Consider the following 13,385-nt stretch of genomic DNA (forward strand, 5'->3'; position numbering starts at 1 on the left):
TTCTGATGTTGCCCTGGACCAGGACAGCGAGCTTTAATTAACCCTCAGTATCTATTCTCACTTTTTATCAAAACAAAAGTTTTGCAGCTGCGCACATGCCCCCCAAATTAAGACTATATCTTCCAGCATCCCTTGTTGCTAATTGTTACTTAGTTTTTGCCAGTGAGGTATGAGTAGAAGTGCTGTGGGGTAGTTCTGGAAACCTTTCTTTTTTTTTTTTTTCTTTCTTTTTTTTTTTCTTTTTAAAGAGGCAGGCAGAGAGAGAGAGAGAGGGAAGCAGGCTCCCTGCTGAGCAGAGAGCCCAATGCGGGGCTCGATCCCAGGACCCAGGATCACGACCTGAGCTGAAGGCAGAGGCTTAACCCACTGAGCCACCCAGGTGCCCCACTGGAAACCTTTCTTAAGAGCTAACTGGCATATGCCCTTTGCTGTTTCTTTCTTTTAAAATTTATTTATTTAATTTATTTATTTAATTTATTTATATTACATTATATTTTATTTTTTATTTATTTGACAGAGATCACAGGTAGGCAGAGAGACAGGCAGAGAGAGGAGGGGGAAAGCAGGCTCCCCAACGAGCAGAGAGCCCGATGCGGGGCTTGATCCCAGGACCCTGAGATCAGGACTCGAGCCGAAGGCAGAGGTTTTAACCCACTGAGCCACTCAGGTACCCTCCCCAACCCTGCCCTTGGTGTTTCTTATTTCCTTCCTCCTGGAGAGAGAGACTAGAACTCCATTATGGGTCATGAGAACAAGGCCTAAGTATAGGGTCGTAGGCATGGTGGGCAGAAAACTGGAAGGAGCTCAAGACCTCGAGGACTTCATGGAGCAGAATTATCATCTCTGCCTGCATGTACCTCTGGGTGGTTACACCAGAAAGAAATGCAATTCCAGGTTATTCAGCCCTCTTTTATTCTGGATCCCTATTACTTGCAGCTACCCCTAACCTAACCGATGCCTCCTATGATATGTGAGAGAGGGAGACCCTGCTAATTCCCTGTGAGCCCTTCACTCTGCTGCTGGTTGTCCTATGACATTACCACTTTCAAGAACTTTTACAGGGTGGGGCAGAATCCTGGGGGACCTGGACTCTCTTAGCTGCCCTGGCACCCTGGGCATGGTACTGTGTCCTCATCAAGATGGAGGAGAGAAAGTCTACTTGGCTGTTACTCCCTTGACTTTGCCCATACCCTCTGTCAGGAACGTGGGTGGGTGTAGCTTCATTCAGACGAGAGGATCATGTTAGGAACAGACACTACTTGACAATTTTTCTCTGTAGATGTATGTTTAATTCTTACCAGAGATTTATTTTTAACACCTTAACTTTAAAAATACTCACATATTTTCTTAATGTGTTTTTTAAATTCTGATTTCTTTTCTCTTGATTTTCACTAATTTCATGCATTTTAGTATTTGATATAATTTTATTCTTTTACATGAGTTTTTAGGTTTTAATCTGCTTTCTTCTTTGGTATTTTAATTTGTTTACCCTTCTATTTCCTATTTTTATTCTCTTACCTTATCATTTTGATATTTTGATTAGACTTTAAAAAATCTACTCCTATCATCTTTCTTTTTATCTTAATGTTACCAACATTTTCATATTATCCAGTTTTAAAAGTTTATTGTTAGTTTAGCTTGTCAATATTTAGGGTTTTTTTTTTTATGTTGTGGTTTTTCTTTATTCCATTTTTTCAAGTTTAAGTTCTTCCTGACATTTTTTATTTAACATTTGCAATTTGTTTTACCCTTTAGTATTAAAAGTGTCACAAGGTTTTGCTTTTGATTTTTGAGCTTCTGGTTTTATTTCTTGATTTTAGTGTTTCCATATCTATTATGCCTGTTCTTTGTTTCCCATCCATAACTTCTGATCGATTTTTAGTCCTTGTTGTTTTTCTATTTCTCTTATTGATAAATATGGGGTATACCACAGAAATGATGCCATGGTATTCTGGCCTCCATTCCCTAACTTGGTCCTCTGCTGTGGGGTACCTTGACTAGAGGTTGGGGAATGGGGGAAGAGGAGGAGTCTGTGGTTTCTGTAGTAGGCCAAAATTTGGGGGAATTTGGGTGGCTTAGTTGGTTAAGCATCTGTCTTCAGCTCAGGTGATGATCCCAGGGTCCTTGGGAGGGAGCCCTGATCGGGCTTCCTGCTCAGCCGAGAGTCTGCTTCTCCCTCTCCTTCCGCCCCTCCCCCTGCTCATACTCTCTTTCACTCTCTCTCCCAAATAAAGAAATAAAACCTTAAAAAACAAACAAACGAACTTGTCGCTTTGTACTGAAGGATAAGCACAGTGCACTGTTTGCAAGGATCCATTTTACTTAAATTTTGGGAGAAAAAAATCCTGTATCCTTCAAGATTCTTGGCAAGAAATGATCATTACATGCACTTAAAATGCAGTGTCAACTTTAAAAAGTTCACCCCAAGTTCCCAAAATTGGTAGATTCAAGTAGCAGTATCCCAATTGTAAAACAAAGAGAGAAGTCTCCGGATACCATTTGTATCAAATACGTGGACCCAAATGCTTCAGTATTCTCTTTTTTCTCTTCTTTAATCCCCCTATTAAAATTAAACTAAGAGGCCCTTCTTCATTCAGCCTGCCTTTGACATGCCCTTCAGTTTCCTCCTGGTTTGTTAAATCTCTATCCTTCTATCACAATTGTCTCATGAAGGTAGTTTCACCTGCTGGACCCAACTCATGCACAAAAGTGGTCTCAGAACATTGAACTTTCTTTCCATTTTATGTCATGCTTAAAGCAGCAAGGGATTGTGTTTTCTCCATGTGTTTCTTGGAGGGATAGTCCAGTGCCTGGTGCACTCTAGGTGTTCAGTGAATGCTGAATGAGCAAGGAATGAATGGAGGGATGGGTGGATAAAGGCTTAGCATTTAAGTCGTATTGACTTCTGACTACAAAATGCAGTTGGCTTACTGTCAGTTCTCATTGTTGCAAACATTTTTACAACATAACCTCAACTTTCTCCCCTATCTCTTATCCCTTTCTTGAATATATTTTCTCATTTGGCTTTCAGAATTAAATGCAATTCTGGTCTAACTACATACCTCCAAATTCTGTAACCCTTACTGTTTGCTAGTCTTTCTCCTGGCCTTCATTGTAGACATCCCAAGGCTCAGGCATTGGACTCATTTCTTTATTTTCTGCCTGGTTCAACCCAGATAGTTGTCACAGCTTCAACCCTCAGCGCCATGCTGATAACCCCAAGTCTGTATCTCTAGCCCTGACCTCTCACCTGAGCTCCTGCCTCTTATCTCTGTCTGCCAACCACTGGAGACTTCTGCCTGGATCTCTTACTCCTGCATATCCCAAACCAACCTCCTCAGATTCCCCTCTATGAGGGAAGTGTCTGTGTGTATTTTATTTGCTTGGTACCACTGCAAGCAAAGGATAATAAGAATAGTGACCATATTTTGGTTACATAATATATATTGGGTACTTTACATTTAGGAGCTCATTTAATCCTGCCAGGTAGGAATTATCTGCATTTTTATAGGTGAATAAATGGAGGCTCAGAGAAGTGAAACAATCTGCCCCAAATCATGAAGCTTGTATGTGGGATTCGAATTCAAGATTGTCTAGCTCCAAAGCTCATTTTTTTCTTCTATGTCACACAACTCTCACATTCTAAAATTGATAGCTCAGTTCCTTGAGAGATGGGGAATGTCACTGATCTCTGTGAGGGCTTAGGATTCGGCATGATCTCCATCCCCCCATTGACAGTGTTTCCTCAGTAACAGGTGGTGATTAAACATAGAGGTTTAGCACTCAGGCAGACCTGGTTCAATCTCAGGGCCATTATTTTCATGAAGGGGTGGGGTAGTTAACCTTTCTGAGGCTCAGTTTTCTCATCTGTGAAAAGAAGATGTTAATACCTACCTCCCAGAAGTACTGGGGAGAGAAAAATGAAAGAATGTACATCAAGAATCCACTGATGGGACGCCTGGGTGGCTCAGTTGGTTGGACGACTGCCTTCGGCTCAGGTCATGATCCTGGAGTCCCGGGATCGAGTCCCGCATCGGGCTCCCAGCTCCGTGGGGAGTCTGCTTCTCTCTCTGACCTTCTCCTCATTCATGCTCTCTCTCTGTCTCTCTCTCAAGTAAATAAATAAAATCTTTAAAAGAATCCACTGAAATGTCCATCAACTGATGAATGGATAAATTAAATGTCCTATATCCACACAGTGGAATACTGTTTGGCAATAAGAAGCAATAGAGTTCTGATACTCTCTACAACACAGATGAACCTTAAAATCTATGCTAAGTGAAAGAAGTCATTCGTAAAATACCACATGTTGTATGATTCCTTATATGTGAAATGTCTAGAATAGGCAAATCTATAGAAAGAGAAAGCAGAGTAGAGGTTGCCTAGAGCTGGAGGTGAGAGTGGGAAGGTGATGCTCTGCGGGAAATGGGGAGTGACTGCTAGTGGGTACTGCATTTCTTTTAGGGGGTGATGAGAGTGTTCTAAAATTGTGCTTTTGGTTACACAACTCTCTGAATACACCAAAAACTACTGAATTGCCCTGAATTTGGCTAAATAGCTGAATTGTAGGGTATCTGAATTCTATCTCAATCAAGATGTTTTGAAAAAAAGAACGTATGTCAGATGCCTAGCACATAATTAGTGCTCACTTTTCTGGCTTTCCCTTCTTTGGCTGGTTTGTCTTCAGCAACTGATTATGGACGTTGGCTCCTACCTGCAACACTCTGGTTTGCCATAAGCAAAGTGCAGCTGTCCCCAACCCTTGCTAAACACTTGGTGAACTTACTTTGTCTCCCTTTGAAGTGCTTGAAGATTTGGGGGAAGTCTGCTTGCTGCTCCTCATTGCTTGACGTCTGTCTGGGCCTGAGCTGTCCTGAATGTGCCCTCTTTCACTAAGTCTCTCAAAATCACCTTCCTGGTTACCTTCCAGACCTTACCCTTCTCCTCCTTAGTCAACCAACACTTGGTAGGTAATGACCCAAAGCTGAGCGCTGCTAGGCCTTGTGGGTGACAGGAGGAGGTTAGACTCCGCCCCCACCACAAAGAGCCCTTTGATTGTGGTTGGGGAAATAACACATAGATATAAAAGCACAGCTAAGGTGAGGACACAAGTCTGTTAAGTGTCAATTGTGTAATTCTCACTTAGGTGCTACAGGAGTTTAAAGAGGTGGGAGATCATTGGTTGGGGAAGTCTTCAAAATGCAGTTGGTTTTTAATTGATGGGTAAGCTTCACAGTGGAGGGAAGGGGCAGGCGAGTGAGCAAAGGCTTGCGTATGTGTCTTCTTTCTTCTTGCCCTGTACATTTATTGAGCACATAATATATGCTTGTCCCTAGGGTTATAAAAAGAGATGTCCTGGCCTGGAGGAGCTTACAGACGTGGGGAACAAGAGGACAAGCAGCCTGTGCATACAGGGGAGCAAGTGAGGTACTTGTCTGAGGGAGTGTGTGGAGGCATCACAGAAGAGCTGACATTCGGATGTGAGAGTGAAGAGGCGAGGAAGCAGCTGACATTTCAAGTCAGGTGGTGAGGAAGCAGGGTACCGCCCAAACAGAGGTCCAAGGCCTGAAAGCTGGGAGCTGATGAGGCTGGGAAGGTGTGTGGGGACTTAATTGTGAAGACACTGTGTTTTACATGAAGTAATTTATGGTTGATTCCAAGGCAATCGAAGGTGGCGGGGGTGTCACCGTTTCCACTTCTCTCAGGCCAAATTGTCTGACTCCAGGTCTGTCTCTCAGTGTCTGTGGCACGTCAGATCCCGCCGGAGGCTTCCCGCAGCAAGGCTCCTCCTTGCTCTCGTGAAACTGAATGCTGTCCAAGTTCTCTTTTCTTGAGGCCTTGCCGTATGGGTCCCCAGGGAAGGCACACTTCTCCATCCACCTTTCGTATCTTTCACAAACCTTACTGGAGCCGGAGAGGGAAGTTTGCATGGCAGCTCCCCGGCAGAGATCAACGCATTCAGAGTCAAAATAACATTGATCCTGCGGATTTTTACCTGTGGTCAAACGCGACACGTCTGTGCATGCCTTTCTAAATTTTATTTTGATTAAAACATTTTTAAACGCAGGCCCAAATCACTCAACATACAAGTCCTTATAATATTCTCGAAGTAAATCATACTTTCCATAGAATTTTCTCTGTACTGAAAAATTTAAAACATCTTTCTCTAAGAACATGAAACTCTTTGCAGATCGTTGAAGGATTCGTGGAAACACATATAACACATCCAAATGTACTTAAGAAGTGTTTTTATTTTTTATTTTTTATTATTTCTTTTTTTAAAGAACTGTTTTTAAACAGAGCACTGTACTGTACGGATAATTATTTCTACCATCTACCAGCAAAATGAGATTGTAGTTTCCAAACAAAAGGGCAAGTTTGTTGACTGAATACATACTCATTTATCATGCTTTCCTGTACCGTATTAATATTTTTAACTGGCTAGTCAATCATAAAAAAATTAAAGCCTCCCGGTAAATCTTATCAGTACCCGCAAAATAATGGGATTTCTGTTTACAAGGTGTCGATTGTGTTCAGTCTTTGATAATGACGGCAGACAGTCAATAAACACTGGGACATTTACATGGTCAGTAGGAGCCTAACTAAACTATCTAATCTTTCAAAAGACAGTCAACACAATGAACTCTAAACCTAATCCCCTCAAATACTGGAGAGACAGTTTAGTGCTTTAAATACTGCTCAACCCCAAACCCTACACTAAAAAGAACCATTAAGGCTTTTTCTTAAACTCACAGAGGCGGGACATTCTGATTTCAGTTCCATTCTCTGATGGCAAATCTTTGCCTTATAATCGAAGTTCAACCTTTTACAGGATCTAGGATCTGCGAAGGGTGACAAGTATTGTAAGTATGGTAGAACTTGACTAAAAACTGAAAGAGGATTAGTGTTTGATGCCTTTAAAACATTTTTTTGATGCTTATTTTACAATTTTAAATGACTTTTTTTTTTAAATTTCAAGAAAGCAAAACGCATTGGTTGCTTGTTTTGCTTGTTATAATCAAGTAAATTCACATTTACTCAGAATTCCTGTACAGTTGGTGCTATGTTTATTGCTGGGAGGTCTTTTTCTTTTTTTTTTTAAGCTTAAAGGGGGAAAAAAAACAGCTATTAATTGACCATTTCCTCTTTTTCAGGCCTGTGTTATTCAATGAAGATAAAGTTTTAAAATCCTAAAATCCTGACAAGAGACTTGTATAATGGCTGACTATGGAGTCACGAATTTAGACCCTAAAAGAAATTTTGGGTGTTCAGTGGCAGAGAGAGAAAGAGATAAGAATTTCAGCATGACTTGTGTCAATGTCCTTTTGCCTTATGTGGTATTTTGTGGTGTTAGTGAATAATAGGAAGATGCTTGGGAGAGCATTGGTTTGATCCTGGCTGGGAAAAGTGGGCTGATACTCCACTCTGAAAGCATGGTTTTCCTGAGATGTTTGCTTTGGGGCTCTTTTTCTCTTCTTGCCCAACCAAGGTGTTAGTTTCTTCATTGTTCCTGTCTAAAGAGCTTGGCCAGAGAGGTTCTGGGTTTTTGCTCCATTCCACACCTGAGGCAAGAGTGGAGCTCAAAAAAGTGCAAGCTTGCTCCTGTGGAACAGCTTAAAACAGATGTGACCTTGCTTTGAAATCCGATGAACACAATAGACCTCCTGAGATCAGATGTTCAGTTCTCTTCAGGCTGCAGAAATGAGAGATTCTTTGGCTGACCTGGCATTCTGCCATGTCTGAGAGCCCGCTGGAATCTCTGCTTTGCCATTTGCAGGAAATGGCAGGAAGTGTGTGAAAATCTGGAATCCACCAACAGGATTTAATCATGCCACATTATGAGGTCACTCTCTCTTGTCAGTGATTGAGAAGGAAGAAGACTGATTTATTTTATTTTTTAAAAATTTAATTAAGTTTTTACATTGTAATTCCAGTATAGTTGGCACACAGTGTTATATTGGTTTCAGGTGTAAATGTAGTGGTTCAGTACTTCCATACATTACTCAGGGCTCATCATGATAAGTGTCCTCCTTAATCCCCATCACCTGCTTCACCCATCCCCCCACCTACCCCCTCTCTGGTAATCCTCAGTTTGTTCTCCATAGTTAAGAGTCTGTTTCTTGGTTTCTCTTGCTCTCCTTTTTCCTTTGTTCCTTTGTTTTGTTTTGTTTTCTAATTCCACACATGAGTGAAATCCTAGGGTATTTATCTTTCTCTGACTGACTTATTTCACTTAAGGAAGGCCGATTTATTAATTTTGGAGTGACTTTATGTGGGCACTCACACTGGCAAGGGCTTAACTTCTAGCATCTTTGGGCATCATTAAGGCTTAGATTTCTTTGTGGGTTCTCACCCTGTGAATTCCAACAATCCTTCAACTCTGTCAGAACCTAAAATCCATTGAACAACTGTATTTTCACTGGCCCTCACTCTTTCTATGTCTTCACTTTCCTCCTCATTCAGCTTAAATCTGTGGTCCAATTTTTCATCACTTCCTTGAACATACTCTTGATTCCCTTGTCCCTCTGTTACTTGGTTAAACTTACTTAGCTAAACCAAATTCAAATTTTCCCTACTCCATTCCATACAGTTGAGTGAAGCTAGAGAAAAACACATCATCAAGTTGACTGGTCTCATTTTACATTACTGATCACACCTCTCTAGTGGACTCTTAGAGCTGCCCAGCAGTCATACTCGATTTCCCGGGGCCTTGCATTTGTTTGCTGTACTGGATCATAGACAAACGACTGCGTGTATACACTAGACTCCACTCCTTGGCTGCTCAGTTCAGGATACTGCTACAGGTGCTTCTCTCCTCTGTCCTGCATTAATTTTCCCCTCTCTTTCCCAGTACTGTGTAAGTATTGTCTCATCATAAAAATGAACTCTCTCAATCCTCCTTCCCCTTCCAGTTTATCGCTCCCCATTCCTCTCTATAACAAATGTTTTCAAAAAAGTTGTATCTACTTGCTCTCTCCAATTCTTCTTCTCCCATCTCTTCCCCTTTCAGCCCCACCACCCACTGAAACCTTAGAAGGCAAGTGCAGCAAATGCAGTGGTTGATTTTTCAGTCTTCATTGTAGTTGACCTATCAGCAGCATCTGAAATAGTCATTCCCTTTTCATGTTTATACCTCCCTCACATGGTTTCCACCACGTTCCCTATTCTCCACCCCCCATTGCTTCTCATTCTTCTTGTCTAGTTCTTCAGTTCCCGTGATCTCTATGTTGGAGTGCCCAGGTCTCAGTCGTAAGATCTCTTCTGTTTTCCATCTGTTCTTACTACCTTGATGATCTCATCCAATTGCAGGGCTTTAAAGATTTTTTTTTTTTTTAATTTGACAACCAGAGATCACAAGTAGGCAAGGAGGCAGGCAGAGATTGAGAGGAGGAAGCAGGCTCCCCGCTGAGCAGAGAGCCCGATGTGGAGCTCGATCCCAGAACCCTGGGATCATGACTGAGCTAAAGGCAGAGGCTTTAACCCACTGAGCCACCCAGGCACCCCAGTTGCAGGGCTTTGAATATTGTCTCCCTCTATATATTAATTACTTTTAAACTTAGACCTCCAGTCTGTATCACTTCCCTGTGCTCCATACCATATGTCCAGCTTCCAACTTAACATCTCCACTTGGGCATCTAATCAATATCCGAGCATCCAATCTCCTTCCACCAGCATCCAGAGCCTGCTTCTCCTATGGTGTTTCCCTTCTCAGTGATTGGCAACTCCAATCTTCCAGCTGCTTAAACAAAAAAAATCTTGGCATCACCCTTGACTTTTCTTGCTTCGATACTTTGCATTCTAATCCATTAATAATACTGTTAACTCTACCTTCAAAATATATTCAGAATTTGACCACATCTCACTGTCTCCATTACTACCACCCTGGTTCAAACCACCTTCAATCTGGTTTTGCTGCTTCTGCTCCATCTGTAAGTTGTAGAACTGAGATTCAAACTCAGTTTTTCTTCCATTTTGAAGACTTTGATCTTTTGTCTGCACTCTGCTAGCAGTCTCTCTGCCTTTTTACCTTTGGTGGCTGTGACTGTAAGTACCTCCTTTATATTCATTTCCCTATTCTTTCCACTTTCCCTTAGTAATAGAATCCTCACTACATTCGAAATGGCACTGTGACCAAATATCTTTTGATCTGTCTTTCCCAGCCTCATGCGTGGATAGATGTGCATATGTGACTAACTCCTGATCAATGAGATAAAAGCAGGAGTTGTTGGGTGGGATTTCCAGGAAAACTCCTAAGTAAGGGGGACACACAGCTGGTTCCCTCCTTTTTGACCTCACCCCGCCCTCCTTCCTGTTGCCCGCATTAAGGGCTTGGTGGCTGGAGCTTCAGCAGTGTTTTGCATTCTGAGATGACCTTCAGTGTGGAAGCCACATGCTAAAGACAGACAGCAGATGCAGAAGCAGTCTGAATGTCTGCTGACGTGGACCATCCCTCATCCTAGACCATCCTAGTCCATATTTGGACTCTTTAACATGAGAGAACAGAGGTCATTCTGGTATTCATGACTAGAAGCTTAACATAATTTCTACCAATTACTTTGTCACGTATTCCCTCTAATCTTTTACAGAACCTGGCTTGGTGCTAAGCACAAAACTGGTCTTCAATAAATGACAGTGATTGGTTGCTTATGATAAAGCAAATCTCAAAGTTTTGTTTGGCACATTCATTTCTATCACTGTCAGTAATGATGTGGCCAAAGTTTGGCAATTGAGTTTATATACCTGGGATTTCTAAAGGAACTTTTTTGTGTTGAACTATGTGTAATTGGTCAAAATAAATGGGTAACATGACAAATTTATGCCAAACAGTATAGGACTTAAGTTAATAATACAATTTATATAAAAAGTAAGGTATATCTTATAAAGTAATGAGACTGAGTCCATAGGTTTTCCCTAAAATAAACTCCATTACTTTAATACTCTCAGTAAAAATGAAGATACTGTTACCACTCTTGTTAATTTTCACTGAAACATCATGACAAAACAAATTTCTGTATAAACACAAACTTTGGACCTTTATGAAAATTTTAACATTACAATATCTATATGAAAAAGAATAATAAGATTGTCCATTGTGGACAATGGACAATGGCTGGCTCAGTCAGGAGAGCATGAAACTTGATTGTGCAGTCATAAGTTCAAACCCCAGGTAGGGTGTAGTTTCCTTAAAAAAAAAAAAAGAGAGCGAGAGAGAGAGAGAAAGAGAAAGAAAGATTATCTGTTGTGTCAGTTTTACTGATGTGATGTTGATGATTTACATATGCCTAGTTAAGCAAGGTAGGATACAGTTGAATCTTTTTTTTTTTTTTAAGATTTTATTTATTTATTTATTTGACAGACAGAGATCACAAGTAGGCAGAGAGGCAGGCTGAGAGAGGAGGAAGCAGGCTCCCTGCTGAGCAGAGAGCCTGATGTGGGGCTCGATCCTAGGACCCTGAGACCATAACCTGAGCTGAAGGCAGAGGCTTAACCCACTGAGCCACCCAGGTGCCCCAGATACAGTTGAATCTTACTTACAAGTGTGGAAAGCCTATTGGGAGGTGGTTTGTTCTACCTGGGTCCCTCTGGGCATCATTCATCCCCAAGATGAATTCTTATGGGTGTGAAGAGCATGTTCCTTCGAGTGCTTCAAGTTCCTTCAAGTGGACAAGTCATTTAACCTCTGAATCTAAGTTTTTTTAATCTGTAGAATGGAAATAATACCAAAAATAGCTATTCCATAGGACTGTTGAGATGATAAAATGAGGGAATATATGTGAAAAGGCCTCGTTCATAGTAGTCACTGCATAAGTATTTGTTCATTCATCTTGATAACATTTTATAAATGTTTAAGAATTTTTGAAATGCTCTCATATACTGTACAAGTGATTGTCAAAATACCAAGCACCGATTAACACTTCCTCTAAGAACTTTTGGATGGTTGTATTTTAATTATTTTAGGATGTGACCAACTTTTGTGGAGTTGAGTTAGTCGGCTTCATTATTCCCCTGCAACATTTCCTTTGCACTCATTGATTTCCATGGCTACATGATGATTACTTCCTGAGAAACAAAGGAACACATGTGTTTAGAAGTAAAAAGGAAGCATACAGATCACCTATTGAACCATAACCCTGTAAAAGCTGGTATAAATGGAAACTTTTCTTTTTTATCATACGGCGTTTGAAGTGAAGGAATTCATATTAGTCATTAGGCCAGGTTTTACTCTACAATAGGTGTCCCTGTGAGGAGCCAGACTGTGTCGACCTTATAAGCCAAATATACTCGAAAACATTCTGTGAGGCAGACTATTTTCAACATCAAAATTTCTGAGTGGTGACCAATCCAGAAAAGTGATGGTAGGTAATGGGAAATTTGAAGATAAAGGATGAGTGGAAGAAGAAATAATTTACCACTCTAAAACACACGGATTCCTTTTTATTATGTTAACTAGTTGATCATTCTAGCAAACATATATTGATGACTTCTTCATATGAGGTCCTGTGGTAAGTGCTCTGAGAACTACAAATGTGAATTAAGGCCTAGAGATGGTCTTCAAAGAACTCATAGCTTAGTATTGGAAATAAAATATATACACCCTCTGTCCAAACTACATCCTGTGTGAAATATGACCCACACGGAGTGGCTTTGAAGACAGGGCTGTTTTGAGTCTTGGAGAATACATAGACATTTGTACACAAAACAGGCAGATGGAAAGGCATTCCAAATAAAAGGAACAGTAGCTACAAATGCCCAGAAGTGACCAGACTCAGACTTAATGGATCAGAGATAAGCAGAGATTGACTTGGGACTATCTGCTTTGGGGATAACATCATTATTAATAAATAGTTATTTGGTGTATGGAGACTGGTTAAAGTGAGAGGAGAGTGCTATAGACTATGTCCCCCTCAAATTCATATGTTGAAACCTAATCCCCAATGTGATAGTATTTGGAGGTAAGGCCTTTGGGAGGTGATGAAGTGATGAGGGTAGAACCCCCATGAATAGGATTAGTGCCCTTATAAAAGAGACTCCAGAGAGCTTCTTTGCCCCTTCTGCCATGTGAGGACACCGTGAGAAGATGGCCATAATGGACTAGGAAGCAGGCTTTCACCAGTCACTGAATTTGGTGGCTCCTTCATCTTGGACTTTCAGCTTTCCAGGACTGTGAGAAATAAATGTTTGTTGTTTAAGTCACCCCATCTATGGTTTTCTGCTAGAACAGCCCAAATGGACTAAGAGAGAAAAGTTACTGAATTCAGTTTGGGACATGTAGAATGTCAAGTGCAAGGTGACAGGCTATTCTGGTAGAGATGTTATGTAGGTGGTTAGAAATGAAGTCTGGAGCTTAGGAGAAAAGTGCAGTAGTTGGTCTGTCTACATTTGGG

At 41.0% G+C, this 13,385-nt stretch overlaps 1 long non-coding RNA gene across 2 annotated transcripts in view; it reads left to right on the forward strand.

Moving 5' to 3' along the window:
• Positions 1-6,311, forward strand: part of LOC132016627 (uncharacterized) — a 103,473-nt gene extending 97,162 nt beyond the window's left edge. The window contains exons 2-3 of one of the 2 annotated variants that reach the window (XR_009403961.1): positions 5,337-5,526; positions 5,726-6,311. This is a non-coding gene — a long non-coding RNA (uncharacterized LOC132016627). The remainder of the gene's footprint in view (positions 1-5,336; positions 5,527-5,725) is intronic. The other variant, XR_009403962.1, reaches the window with a different exon arrangement.
• Positions 6,312-13,385: the final 7,074 nt, after the last annotated feature.

Source organism: Mustela nigripes, chromosome 4, assembly GCF_022355385.1.
Source record: "Mustela nigripes isolate SB6536 chromosome 4, MUSNIG.SB6536, whole genome shotgun sequence".
NCBI classification, from domain to species: Eukaryota; Metazoa; Chordata; class Mammalia; order Carnivora; family Mustelidae; genus Mustela; species Mustela nigripes.